The 14199-nt window shown below is 53.6% G+C and overlaps 1 long non-coding RNA gene across 1 annotated transcript; it reads right to left on the bottom strand.

Annotated features, from left to right (window-relative positions):
• Positions 1 to 6423: 6423 nt before the first annotated feature.
• LOC144300792 (uncharacterized) lies at positions 6424 to 13999 on the bottom strand. Its single transcript, XR_013367570.1, has 2 exons — positions 13873 to 13999; positions 6424 to 8116 (listed from the first exon to the last, which is right to left on the bottom strand). It is a non-coding gene; the product is annotated as an uncharacterized LOC144300792 (long non-coding RNA).
• Positions 14000 to 14199: the final 200 nt, after the last annotated feature.

Genomic DNA, 14199 nt, shown 5'->3' with positions numbered 1-14199 from the left:
AAAGTGTGGTCCTGCAACCAGCAGCACTTATCACCTAGGAGCTTGTTAGACCCTAGGTCCCACTACAGCCCTACTGAATCTAAATCTAAATCTGCCTTTTAGCAAAATCCCTAGTGATTCATGTCCACATGAAAGTTTAAAAATGTCCTATTCTTGCACGGTGATTCTCAACCTCACTCACACAATGAAAGCACCTGGGCAATTTTTACAGAGTACTGAGGCCTCATCCCCCTGCCAAAGACTCTGTTGTGATTATTCAGAGGTGTGGTCTGAACACTGAAATTTTAAAAAAATCTCCCCAGATAACTCTAATGAAAAGCCAAGGTCAAGAACTACTTAGAAAGACATGATTAATCCCGTCCAGAGCATCCTCAGAATGGAAAATTATTCTCATGAAAACTGTGTCAACCCAGGGTCATTTCCCAACATCTCCCTCCTACAGGATCCCCAAGCATCATCACTCACCAAAGTTTGTTCCCAGAGAAACTAATTTTAAAAACCAAAGGCAACTGATTGGTCACGGCCACTCTGAGCTACTCACTCTAAATCTTGGTGGTGTGGAAGTTTTAAAAAAGCGATTTTACTCTAGGGTTCATCCGATCTAAACTTCTCAGGTTATACAGGTAAGGAAGTGGAGCCACAGGGAGAGAACTAAGTTCTCAAGCACAACCAGGGACTTTCACTTCCCCATTCCAAGGGCAGTCCCTTCCCACCACATGCACCGCCTCTGCAGTAAAGGCGTCTATGAGGAATGGATGTTCCATGAGTGCATGGTCAAAAGTTCATCACCAAAATGTTTATTACTCACAACAGTCTAACAGCTTTGGAGCTAATCCAGTGCCAATGGTCCCCCTGAAAGTCAGTTTTTCAGTTCCTTCCCGTCTAATCACAGATAGTTACAGTGATTGGAAACCGGGGAGCTCAGACAGGCAAGGTTGCAGGAAAGGGAGCCCTCTGATACAATTCCTCCTGGGAAGAGTCTGCTCCCACCCTCGCATGCAACTGGGACTCTCCCATGGCCTGTCCCGGGAAGGAGGAGAGTAAGCACATCCTAGGAGGAGTAAGGGAAACAGATAAGACACGATTACCCAGGTCTGGGTGAGTGACAGTCCCACAAGGAAAGCGAGCACCCGGCCCCTGTGCTGTGGGGACTCTGCTGTGCCAGTGTCCCAGAGGCCATTACTGTGTCATGAGTTGTGCAAGCCTTGCATGCGTGTGGTTGGTTGTGGCTGGTTGTGGTCTTCATGTTATACTTACTGAGTAGGTACTGGGTACTAGGTGCCAGGTACTGACCTAAGTACTCTGTTCACATTACCCGTTTTATCCCTGTATCTATTCCCTTTGACAGGGGAAGGAAATGGGTTTTAAAGGGCTTTGAGTCAGGGACACCTGGGCAGCTCGGTGGTTGAGCGCCCGCCTTCAGCTCAGGGTATGATCCTGGGGTCCTGGGATTGAGTCCTGTATCGGGCTCCCCGCATGGAGCCTGCTGCTCCCTCTGCTTGTGCCTCTGCTTCTCTCTGTGTGTCTCATGAATAAATAAATAAAATCTTTAAAAAATAATAATAAACCGCTTTGAGTCACTGCCCAGAGTCCCACAGATCGGGGTGGAGCCAGAGCCCCGGCATCTACTCTGCTCCACCCTCCATCCCTTGGGCTCGCAGCAGCCTCAACCCTCATCAGGACCAGCCCGACCCTCACAGAGGGAAGTGAGCAGGAGCTCCAGGGTCCACCGGAGCAGGGAAGCAGATGCTGGTTGGAGGAAAGTGGACATCGGCAGGAAGAAAACGGGATTCCCAAGTGAACAGCCGCACCTGTCCATGCCCTGGGGGGCCCGCACCACGAGATCGGCTGACCCGGGAGCTGCCACCCAGGCGTTGGGGCAGTGTGCGCTGCGGTGGGCCCGCGGGACCACGGCGCCGTTTGCACCATCTGGCCTCCCCGGGCAGAGTTTCCACCACCGTTGGCAGCTGAGGGTGAGCTGATCAGGGCTCCGGTGGCTACCGCTTAACAAGTTCATGGCTCCGTGGCTCCCGAGATGGATTACTCAAAGCCCCTTGCTCAGGAGCCAGATTTTCCGCAAAGCCAGCGGCAGGTGGCTTCCCATGGTTGCTATCAGCCTTGTTAACACCACCTGAGCTGCACATCATCCTTCTCCCATCTGCTGCCTACCAGCTGGGCTGCTGGAGGCTGGGGGATTCATTTTTCAACCTCCCTCCCGGCTCCCACTCTTTCCCTCTCTCCCCTTCTCCCTGTCTGCATTTTAATGTCAAGCCAAACTTCTCATGGGTTTAAAACCCCTACCAAATTTTGTCCCCATTTTTAAGCCCAACCTCAGATGTGTATCAGCCAGGGGTGAAAATACTCTTTGCCTCTTTGGGGTAGTGGAATCACACGGGCGGATTCAGGTCCATCCTCCTTTGCCATGAGTTTGCACAGAAGTTTCAGGAAGGTCGACACAAAGCTGCGGTGGGGTGGGGGGAGAAGGGTGATGACATCATTTGCCCTTGAGGTCACTACTGTCATCCCCATTCCTGCCCATCCACCCCACCCCCACCCCCGCTCCCCAGGCCCCTGTTGGCCTCATGACCCTTCTGGAATAATCTGCTACTTTTTTTATTTTAGGGTGGGGATAAACTGAGGCAATCAAGGAATTCTTTATCAAGACTCATTAGGATGCCGTTTCCCCCCGAGGTCCTGCTGCCTCTGTGGAAGACAGACTCAGGTCTCCTCTGCCCTCAGACACATCTGGAAGTTGCTCCATCTCCAGGGCTCAGCCTGGGGAGCAGGAAGCCAAGCCCCCGTGGGGTCTCTCCATGTCAACTCCTGTCCTGCATCCCTTCCAGGGTGCCTCCCTGCCTGCAGCGCTGAGAGTCTTTTTCTGGTCGGAGACAGGGATGGAAAGAAAGTCTGGATTTTATGTCATTTCCTCTGAGATGAGTCCTTCCTAGGCTACTGAAACTCAAAAGCAAGGAAGAGAGAATTTTCTCTTCTCCTTTCTGCTCTCACAGGGAGACTTACGGAGAAAGACAGGACTCCCACTGATGGATGGAAGAGACAAGAAAGAAAAAGGAATAACAATCAGTTAATATTTTTTAAATATGATCCTACCATGGGTTAAGAGACAGGCTCAGGCACGTGCGGCGTCTTGCCCAAAGACACAGAGCAAATGGGAACACCCGAACCAGAAGTTAGCATCAAGAATACGAGATATGGGAGAAAATCCACACTCCCTTTAATCCAGTGGGTCTGGCTGTGAGTCAAAATAACCTGGTCACACATGGGGAATCTAACACAAGAGCCCCACGCAACTAAATAGTAATCTGTACTCTTCAGAGACTATTTTTAAGATAAAGACACCATGGCACAGAGAAAACATGCTCTCATGGTTAGCTAGCTATAACTGATAATCTACCTACTTCCAAAGAAATTGAAGCCATTCATAACAAGTTCATGGCATCAAGACCAGAACATGATGCTGGGCTCAGTCTCCTTCTTCCAGAAACCAATCCGTTGTCCATCCTCCGTCCTGTTTACTCCTGGCAGGGGAAATGTTTTACCCACTTTTCACCCTTTGTAGACAATTCATTCTCAAAGATTATCCAGGAAGAGAAATAGAAGAGTTAGGAGAGAAATAGAAGAGTCTGTGTGCAGGTGGGCAAGAGTGCCATTAATGCACACTCGACATTCATCTGCCCCACTCGGGGGTATGTACGTGTGTTTGGAGCAAGTAGGCTCAACATCATCCAAAAATATAAATCTGACCAGTAATTATTACTTGATTAGTTCTAGGAAACATTGAACAACATCTTTATTCTTTTTTATTTGGGTCAGATAATAATTGAATGCTTCCTGTAACATCCCCATGCAGACCAGGCGTACAGGTGTCACCTATCTCATATAACACCCCTACACTCAGGAAATTTAAAGTTTTATTGGAAGATAGACCAAAACAAAAGCTAACAAGAAAATATATAAATTGATTCTTGTATGTGAAAAGTGACAGTAAAAAGGTAAACAAAAGGCTGAGCTAGAATGGGAGTCAGCAAGTTGCTTGTTTTTGTTTTTTTCTTAAAAGGGCCAGATGGTAACTATTTTATGCTTTCTGGACCATACAGCCTGTGTCTCAACCTCTTGGCTCTGCCCCTCTAACCCCAAGGCAGCCAAATAGGTAATGGAACAGGTTGGGGGGCTGTGTTCCAATGAGCCTCATGTATGAAATCAGCCCATGTAGCTTGGTGGCCCCTGAGCATGATGAGGGGGAGGTAGAGGGACCGTCCCTAACAGAGTCACACGTACTAAGGCTGGAAGGGTGAGGAGCCGCCAGCCATGGAAAGCAAGAGAAAAGAGCTTCCCAGTAGAGGGAACCCAGGGCTCGGGCTGGCTATGAGCCAAGCCAAGCAGGCGGTGCTGGTGGGGTGCCAAAGGGGCCGTCAGCACGGGCAGGGGGTCCCCTCATGTGCAGGCCTCCCTGTGGGCCATCCAAGGAGTCAGAACTTTACTGCAAGTGCAGCAGGCCAGTGACAGTTTTAAGCAGAGAGTTACCATGATTTGAGTGTGTTTCATCTTAGGAGCCTCACCCCTTGTATGACCAACCGCCAGGAGCTATATGAGCGACAAGGGTGGCAGCAGGGACTGAGGGAAAGGTGTCTCTCAGGGAGCTGGGCTGAGCTGGGCCGAGCTGGGCTGTGCTGAGGCGGTGACCGAGGCAATGAGAGCAGAGGGGCCTCAGAGACACCCTGTAGAGATCAAGCCCATGGCTCTTGCAGATATATGGCACATGCCAGGGAGAAAGGAAAAGAGTCAAGAATGATTAACGGGGTTCTGACTTGAGCAGGGGGGTGCAGATGGGCTCCCAGGCTTAGCCCTGAGAGGCCACGTGTCAGTAAGGAAGTCTACGATGACGCAGAGGGCAGGGCGAGTCCCAAGCATCATCTGAGCTGCAGGCTCTCAAGCCATCCCTGGCTATTTCCTTGCATCTGTCCATCCACCTTAATTAGGCACCACTGTGTGCCCAGCACAAAGCCAGGCTCTAGACCCCAATTGGATGGGGTGAGCAGTCTCATAAGAAATCAGGCGAGGTGAATGAGGCTGCAGGCCTCCTCTGTGCCTGCCGCACTTGGCCCCCTCCACCCACATCTGTCTCAGGCTCCCAGACATCAAAGGATCAGAAGGGCAGTGAAGGCAGAGGCTGCAGAGGGATAGCTGTGACCTCTCAGCACGGGCTCCATCAGTGGAAAAACTAGGAAGTTTTAAAAAGCTTAACTTGGGGACGCCTGGGTGGCTCAGCAGTTGAGCACCTGCCCCTGGCTCAGGGCGTGATCCGCAGTCTTAGGATCGAGTCCCACATCGGGCTCCCTGCTTGGAGCCTGCTTCCCCCTCTGCCTACGTCTCTGCCTTTCTCTCTGTGTGTCTTTCATGAATAAATAAATAAAAAATCTCTAAAAAACAAGTTAAAAAGATTAACTTGTAAAGATTTTATTTATTCATTTATTTGAGAGTAAGCAAGAGAGCACGAGTAGGGGGAGGGGCAGCGGGAGAGGGAGAAGCAGGCTCCCCACTGAGCAGGGAGCCCAACACAGGGCTCCATCCCAGGACCCCGAGATCATGATCTGAACCGAAGGCAGACACTTCACTGACTGAGCCGCCCAGACGCCCCTAAAAAGCTTAACTTTTAAATAAAGTAGAACTGTCACTTTTATTATCTTTAAGTAAAAGCTGGGCCAGATCAAGTGACTTAAATGCCAGCCTCCCAGCGAGCAGCTGGGGTGGGGGTGGGGGTTGTTATCTGCTTGGTTTTGACTGTTTTCCTGAGGAAAGTCCTCAGGAGAGTCCAGAAATGTCCAGAGACACCTGGATTCCAGTGCTGCCCTGCCCTGCCCTTCCAGGCCTGCCCTAGGGAGGATGCCCACCTTTGACCCTGAGCAAATCACAGGCCTTCTCGTGGCCTCGGTGGACCCATCAGTAAACTTGGGAGTTGGAGCAGCTGCTCCCGGATGCTCTGGTGTCTTCCCTCTGCCATAAATCTCCTCCGTCGGGTGATGTCATTGACCACAGGCGCTGCCCCAAGGGGTCTGTGGCTCGTGTAAATCATGAGCACTTGCCCTCTGTCTGGGACCCATAAATCACAGCACAGAGAGCCAGAAGGCCTTTCCCGCTCAGATGCAGGGCGCGCCTCACTAGCAGGCAGAGCCAAATTCTGTCCTTTCGGCAGAGGAATCCGGCACATAGTGGCAAACATGTGGCACCCCTCCACACCACCGCCACCACCGAGTTCACAATGAAACACAGATGCCTGGCCCTGACCCGCCTTCCTCAGTATGTCCTACCCAGGGACCGTGGGTTGGGTCATTTCTGACCTCCCCTCCTCTCCATGCTTCACTGACTGACCCTCTTCTCAGCCTCATCCCATGAAACATTTTCACGTGTGTATGTTGGGTTCATTTATTTGGCAAATATTTACGAAGCACCTACAGTGTGCCAGACCCAGGATGAAGAGCCAGGGACAAAGGACAAAAAGACATGCATGTCTATTGATCGGGTAAGGGGACGACATCACAGCCTATTTAAAATTACCACTTGGAACAAGTGCCATGAAGGAAGTTACAAGAGAACAATCTGAGAGAGACGGACAGATGCCTAATGTTGATGAGCACTGGGTCAGGAGGAGGAGGGTGTTCTGGGAAGGCCGCTCTGGGAACAGGCATTTGAAGGGAAGTCTGTGGGATGATCAAGAGGACAGGTGGAACAGGTGGCGTGCCCAGAGCAGCAGGACATGATGGGCCACCTTATTCTAGCTACAATTTTGAATGCCATTTATTAAGGGTTTGTATCAGTCCCCTGGGGCTGCAATAACAAAGTACCACCAACTGAGCGGCTTAAAACCACTCACATTTATTCTCTCACAGTTCTGGAGGGTACGATCTGAACTCTGGGTGTTGGCAGGGCCATGCTCCCTTCGATGGCTCTAGGGAAGAAACCTTGGCATTCCTCGGCTTGTATGCATCACTCCAATCTGCCTGTCTTCACGTGGCCTTCCTCTCTGTGTCCTCTCCTCTTCTTCTGAGGACACCAGTCATTGGGTCTAAGGCCCACCTTCCTCCAGCAGGACCTCATCTTAATCACCCATGCAAAGAATCTATTTCCAAGTAAGGTCACATTGTGAGATCCCAGGTCGATGTGAGTTTTGGGGCAACTGGTCAATCCACTACAGGATTTTAGGCCGGGGGTGGGTATGATAGGCTTTATGTGTCATATCTCTGACTCTGGCTGCTGTGTGAGGGATGGATTAGGGTGAGAATGAGGGAAAGTAAGAGTCTGAGGAGCAGTGGGTGGGGTGGGGATGGGGCTGGGGCTGGGGCTGGGCTGAGAGATGGAGATAAGAGGATAATTCTAAATCTGTCTTGGAGGTTGAGTTGACACCATTGGCCATGGATGGGATGTGAGGGACAAAGGAGAGGGATTAAGAATTTCTCCCTGTTGTTTGGCCACTGAACCAGACACACTGTGAGGGTATGAAATGACATATTTCTTCCCTAATTGCCATGTGTTGGTGGGTGGCTCACAGAGCACACAGTTCTGCTGCCAGGACAGGAATCCCAAGTGAGCATGAGGCCACTGTCTCCACTTGCAGCTGTCCCCTCCAGTCTCCGTCTTTGGCTTGTGTAGGGCTTTCCATCCTGCAGGAACGGCAGAGAGCAAACCCACACTCCTGACCTTTCCCCTGCCCCCCTCCTATTTCCAGGGCAGTCTGGGCGTTGGGGTCACTGCTGTCACTTCAGCATTATGCCAGTGTGGCACACCAGCCCCCAGGACCTTCGGGCCAGAACCAGAGGCTCACATCTAACTCATCAGCTCTGGCAAAGAGCTGGCACTGAATGATGGGGGGGCGCGGGAAGAGAAGGCTGGATGCTCAGGACCCGATGTCAAAATACGAGCAAGGGAAGGAGGCAGCAGGAGGAATCTAGTGTGCAGACACCACAAAGAATTCTGTTCCCACTGAAGAAGGCATTTTTGAGGCAGCATCCCAGGGACTGGCTTTGAGAAGAGGGTACTTCTGTGGCTTCTGGCTTTCTCTTTGGCAGGTGCCTTAAAGCAGTTTTGCAACTTTGAGAGGAGCCTGTGAACAGTGGAAAGCAGTGGTTACCGGGTCGTGGCCAAAGGGGAAAGAAAGTAGTGCACAGGTGGATATACATGTGTGCACACACACCGGCACACACGTGCACACACACACACACAGGTTGCTTGGCAGGCCGCCTTTTGATTTTGTGCTTGAAGAATGCCAGAGATGCAAAAAATGCACCTGAATGGGAGCAAGCCTCCAGCTCCAAGTACCAGACCTCCAGATTACAGGAAACACAGGGGACAGAGGAACATGCATACGGACCCCTGAGGATGCCAACGGCAAGAGCCAGGTGTGGGAAACCACACAACAATGCACGAGATGTCTTAACAAATACGTTGCAAGGCAGGCACGTGGTGGGGGAAAGAAAATGTACAGCTCGAGAGAAACTTAAAAGGCCTAACTGCTTGCAAAGTGTGGCTCTTTCTTGCTTGGATCCTGACTTGAACAAACCAACTGGTAAAAAAAGAAAAAAAATTGAGGCAGTTGAATGTTGAACATCGACGGAGAACGACTGCTGTTTTTAGGTGTGATAATGCTATTGTGATTATGTTTTTTAAAGAGTCATTATCGTTCAGAGCTGCCTGCTGAAATATTTATGGATAAAATGATCTGATGTCAGGGATTTGCTTTGAAATCATCTGGAGGTGGAGGGAGCAGGGAGGAAACAGACAGAACAGAATTGGCCCAAACTTGGCAATTATTGAAGCCGGCTGACGTGAGTGTGGGGCTTTGTTATGAGCTTCTCCCCACTGTTGTGTGTGTTTGAAATTTCCCGTGATGAACAGAAATTTTTTTTTTAAAAAAGGAAAACAAAAGGCCTCTGCCCTGCCACTGACCAGCTGGGGGCCCCTGGCCACTCCAGCTCCCCCAGAGCCACTCGTCTCAGGGTTACTGATTCCTGCTCGCAGGGACTAGAGTCTAGTGAGAGCTCCAACATGTCACTTAACTTCTGCTATTTATTTGTCCTTTAGTTGGTGGTTCGTCTCTGTTTCTCCCGGGACATTCTCAATGGGGTATCACACTCCTGGATTACCCTCCATCAGAGTTCAACTATTTTTCACGTCCTCTAAGAAGCCTGGCTGTTGACCCAACTCAGCCAAGGTGAATCCCTCCTCTGAGCCACCCTGACACCCAGCCTGGGCTTGCCACAGTGTGTACCCACCAACCTTACATGGTAATGGCCTGTCCCCAAGCTGTCCTCAGCACCTAGCATGCAGTAAGCACCCAGTGAAGGTTATTTGACCAAGTGAACAAATGAAACCAACAAGCCTTTGTGAAGAAAGAACCCTGAAGATCTAGAGGCAGAAATCTGCTTCCTGAGCCTTGTCTGTCTCTGCTTTGCTGTGTGGCCCTGGGCAAGAATCCAAACCTCTCTGAGCCTCTCCTCCAAGAAAGTCCCACTGACTGTCACACTGCACTACAGAATGAACGGCAATCCGGCCAGGGCCCACCACCTCCTGGTGTGTGGTGAACCTGCATAGATAATGCAAACGCTCTACCCATCCTGGCCTTCAGAAGCATGCCTGCTGCCTCCAAGCCACAGGCCTTCCCTTCATTAGACTCCCTCGTGTTCCACACACTCTGCACAAAGTGCCCGAGCCCTGGACAATGTCCATCATGATAATGGTGATAATCATCCCCCTGTGACATTTGAAATCAAATATATTAACATTTCAGACAAGCCCTATATACAGGGAGGGTTTAGTTTCAAGCCCTGAGAAATGGCTGCTGGGGATTAGCACAGAAGCAGCATCCTCCAGCTGCCGGAGTAGAAGCTGGGAGGAGAACACGCAGCCTGCCCGGCATGCCCACAGCCCACACTGCTAAGGCCTGGGGGCCCAAGAACTTTCTGCATGCCCCGTACCCGGGCTGGCAATGTTCAGAGGCGCTGGTGGCAAGAGCCACCCAGAGAGACCTCTGCACACGCAGCACCTGTGCCTGCAGCTGTGGGGACGTCAGTGGGCCCGTGGGACACGCAGGCTCCAGCAGCCCAGGACCGTGGCTCTGCCCGCGCCCTCCAGGGAGCCCGGCCCTGTGGTTAAACATCCTCCTTGGTGTTTTCCTGGCCCAGAGCAGCCTGGAGGAAACAGTTTTGGAAGTCGGAGCAGAGCCGGCTCCAAGGGTTGGTTCTCCAACAGTGGCAAGCCAGGGTGGCCACCGGGCCAAACCTTCTCATCCCATAGTCCTCCCCGCCTGTCTGAGTCCTCCTCCTTGCTGTCGAGGGCAGCTCACTGCCCTCTCCACCTCCTCCGGCTCTCCGTCCTCCTGCAGGTGCTGTGGTCCCACCCGCCCCCCAAGGTCCCCCACCCCAGCCGGGCCCTCCTCCCCAGCCCTTCAGCTGCATCTTAGCCTGGCCACACCACCTTCTCACCCACGCATCGTCCGCCAGGGCCTTGCCACCACCCCAGGCGGCGCACCGGGAGCCGGCCCCCAGGAGATGCACGGGTCTAGTGCATCAGATGAGCTCCAACTGAGTGCAGCACCCAGCTCGGCCATAGGACAGAGGGACAGACAGGCCTGGGGCAGGGGCTCCCCGGGGAATGTCACCCTGCAGGGAGGAGGCCGGAGGCACCACAGGATCCTGGACAGGCAGATCCGACTACACACACAGGGGCTAACTTGCGGAGCCCTGCTAGTGTCCACCACAGCAGCCAAAGCCCCTGAGAGGGGGCCCTGGCCAGGGGTCCCCACTCTAGGGCTCCCCAGCCAATAGTGGGGCCAGCGCTGGGCTGCGGGAGGCCCAAGGAAGCAGCAGCCACGTTTGAGCACCAGAGCGGAGGAGGGGGTGCAGGGCATGCCAGGCAGCAGGTCCAGGCACTACAGTATTTCCATCCTGAGGTCCCTGTGACACCCCAAATCTCACCCACTACCAGCGGGCCTTGCAAGCCCCCGCTGCAGGGTGCTGGCGCCCTCTAGCAGCGCAAGTGCCGGGCCCCTCCCCTGCAGCGGGGAGGACAGTCACCCTCCCAGAGGCAGGGCCACAGCACACTGTGCAGCTGGGACACTGTCCTTGGGGCTTCCAGTCCCTCCCCCCGTCCCCTCCGCAGCGATTGCCACCTCCCGCAGATGCAAAGTTCCACGTCCTCGCTCCCACCATCCCCAGCTTGCTCGGTGGATCCCAGTTTTAGGAAGGTGCAAAATTACCGTAAACAACGCCCAACAGGCCTTCTCAACAGGAAGGCAAAAGCTTGGTGAGGAGTGAAGTTGGGGTATGATGCAGGCGTCCAGGAAGTGTTCCTGGGCCGCGTGGGAGACACCCACTGTCCCCTTCTGCAGGGCAGTCTGGACTACCCTACTATTCCTAGAGCACTCACTCTCTCCAGGGGAAGAAGCATGCAGGTGGCACCACAAAGAGAGAACACCAGGGGCCTGGAGCCCACTGCTTATGCAATAGCGTTGAGGGCCAACTGGGCTGAGCCCTGGGGAGCACAGAGCAAAGGCCGAAAGAGATGCCGAGCCTGGCCCCTCACTCTCTGCAGCCACCGCAAGCATTCCTCACCTGGTGGCAGGCAGCGAAGGAGACCCTGCTCCAGCCCCATTGGCACCCATGACCCCAACGGTATCAACCCTTGCTGCTTGCTTTGCCCAAGGGAGGCCCCCCCAAAATGCTTTCTGGGACACAATTCATCAAGCACTTCTGGAAGTGCCTCTGGAAGTTTCGAGTCTACGAATCAAATGTCAAGTCGATGGTCCAGGCCACACTGCCCCTTTTGCACCCACCCCAGAGCTGGCGGCTCCATCATGTCACCCTTCGCTTCCCAGAACACCTCCCTCTCAGTATTCCAGGAGGCTATGTCCCCTCCAAGCCAACAGAGTTGGTATTCGACTTGACAGGAGACCCCATCCCTTTGTGATAGGGAAGAGCTGCCTGTCAATCTCTAGAGCATACCCCATGGGCCTGCTTCCCCAGCTCCTCCCCACCATGTCCCAGATACCATCATCCTCGGTGCGGTGTGGTTTCCTTCCTTCCCCCAGGCCACTGCACACCAAGCAGCAACAGTACCCTCAGAAAGGTCTAAACTCTATTGATTTCCCTTTGGTGACTTCCTGCCTTGTGCTCGGGTGCTGGGCTCCAGCCTTCATCCCTCCTCTCTATAGCCCAGTACCTTCCCGTCCTCGAGCCCTCCTCGTGGTGTCCCCTGGGCAGGAGCACCCCACTCCTGAGCCCCCTTGCAAAGCTGGCTCTTGTCAGCCATAAGGCTCTCAGCTTAGCTGTCCACTTGCTCAGAGAAGACTCCCCTAGTCTACACCCCACAGTGACGCTCTCTCACAGCACCCCATTAGCTTGGTTCACTGCACACATCCTCATCTATGCTTTATTGACACTCCCGCTCACTCCTTTTAGACCTAACTCAGCACCTGGAACATAAGCTCCGTGAGGTCCGGGATGCCAGGGTTGTTCACCATTGTATCCCCAGCACCCCGCTGCACAAAGAAGGTGCTCGGTGGAATGGTTGAAAGTGTCCAGTGCATAGGAGAGATGCAACGAGGTTTGGGAAGAAGGAACGCTCACTTCCAGGGGACCCAAGGGCAAAAGATCTGACGGTGCAGAGGTGGTGGCAAGGCTGCAGAAGCGAAGGCACAGAGGAGGGGTGGCTCGAGTGGTTGGGCTTGACTATGCTGGGGGTGAGGGCAAGGACAGGGCAGGTGGTCTCGGAGGGCTCTGGGAGGTGTTAGCAGAGGAGCAGAAAGGCTCATGGAAAACCCACAGGGGGACCAGAGAGAGTGACAGAGGGGCCAGAGCCTGACCCAACACAGAGGACGAGCAGAGACTCAGCTACAGACATAAGGCCCAGGCGGCGGTGACCCGGCTCCTTCGGGCCTCACCATCCTCATCCTTGTCCGGTGGGACGGCAGACAGGAGAGAGGCAAAGGGGGACCGGGAGCGAGGCCGCCCCTCTTATCCCACCCGCAGGGGCTGTCTCTGCCCTCCCCTTTCCTCCACTTGGAGGATCCGTCCTGAGGTCCCACCTGCGGCCCTGGCGGCTAATCCCGGGCCGGAGCCCTAGGTGAGGTTCTAGCACCACCTCGTGGACAGAGCTGGAACGCGCTGCATCCTGGTCCAGGTGGGGCCGGATTCCGGGCCCCCCAGACCCGGGACCTCAGGAAGGCTGAGGGCGCTTGGGAAGCACAGACCACTCTTCCTGAACACGCTGCCTCTGTCACTGGGGCTGGCATAGATCATCTGCGTGGAGTGCTCCCGAGGTCTCCGGCTGAGGGAGAGAGTGGGCAGATGCAAGTAGATAAAGCCAAGGGTCCCGGGGAAAGTTTCCGAGTCATCTGGAAAGGGACACATCCTTTACAGAATTAGCATTCATTATTTTTTAAGATTTTATCTATTTGACCGAGAGAGAGAGAGCACAAGCAGGGGGAGCGGCAGAGGAAGAGGCATGGGGCCCAACTCAGTGCTCCATCCCAGGACCCTGGGATCATGACCTGAGCTGAAGGCAGACGCCTAACCGACTGAGCCACCCAGGCTCCCCAGAGCTAACATAAAACATTTTCTAGGTGCCAGACTTGGTGCTAACTGCTTCCTGAAGCTGCATTATTTCACAGCATCCCCTATGGGTGGAGAGGGGGAATCAAGGAACAGGTGGGAGGTCTCTGGGCTGCTGAGTAGGGAGCTGGGACTTGAACCCAGGGAGCCTGGGCAGATTCTAGGTGCTGACTGAATCAAAGCTGTGGACACCTCAGGCATGTCAGGAAGACCATGAACCAAGAAGCCCCCAGACTCCTGGGTGGGACCCTACCTGTTCAAAACTCTGTTGGCAGTTCAAGAAATGTGAAGAAAGCCATGAATGTGGAGTAACCATGACTTCCTGGTCATGGCCTTCTTTTCCTCATCCAGAGGCCCCAGATTTGGGATTGGCCCATCTGTCACACTCAATACCAGCCCTCGCTTCCCCTCTTGAAATACCTCTCTGGCCCTGAGTGGGCGGGATTAAGTCCTGAGGCAGACGTGTGGGTCCTGGGAGGCAGACTTCAAACCTAAGAGGTGACCATAAGGCCCCATTCCGGGTGTATCATCCTGCTCTCCCTCCCACCACCCTCACCCCTAACCCACCCCCGAATGTGGT

The sequence above is a fragment of the Canis aureus genome, chromosome 29 (assembly GCF_053574225.1).
Source record: "Canis aureus isolate CA01 chromosome 29, VMU_Caureus_v.1.0, whole genome shotgun sequence".
Lineage (NCBI taxonomy): Eukaryota > Metazoa > Chordata > Mammalia > Carnivora > Canidae > Canis > Canis aureus.
Note: the sequence above shows the minus strand (reverse complement) of the source record. Positions and strands in the feature narration are given on the sequence as shown.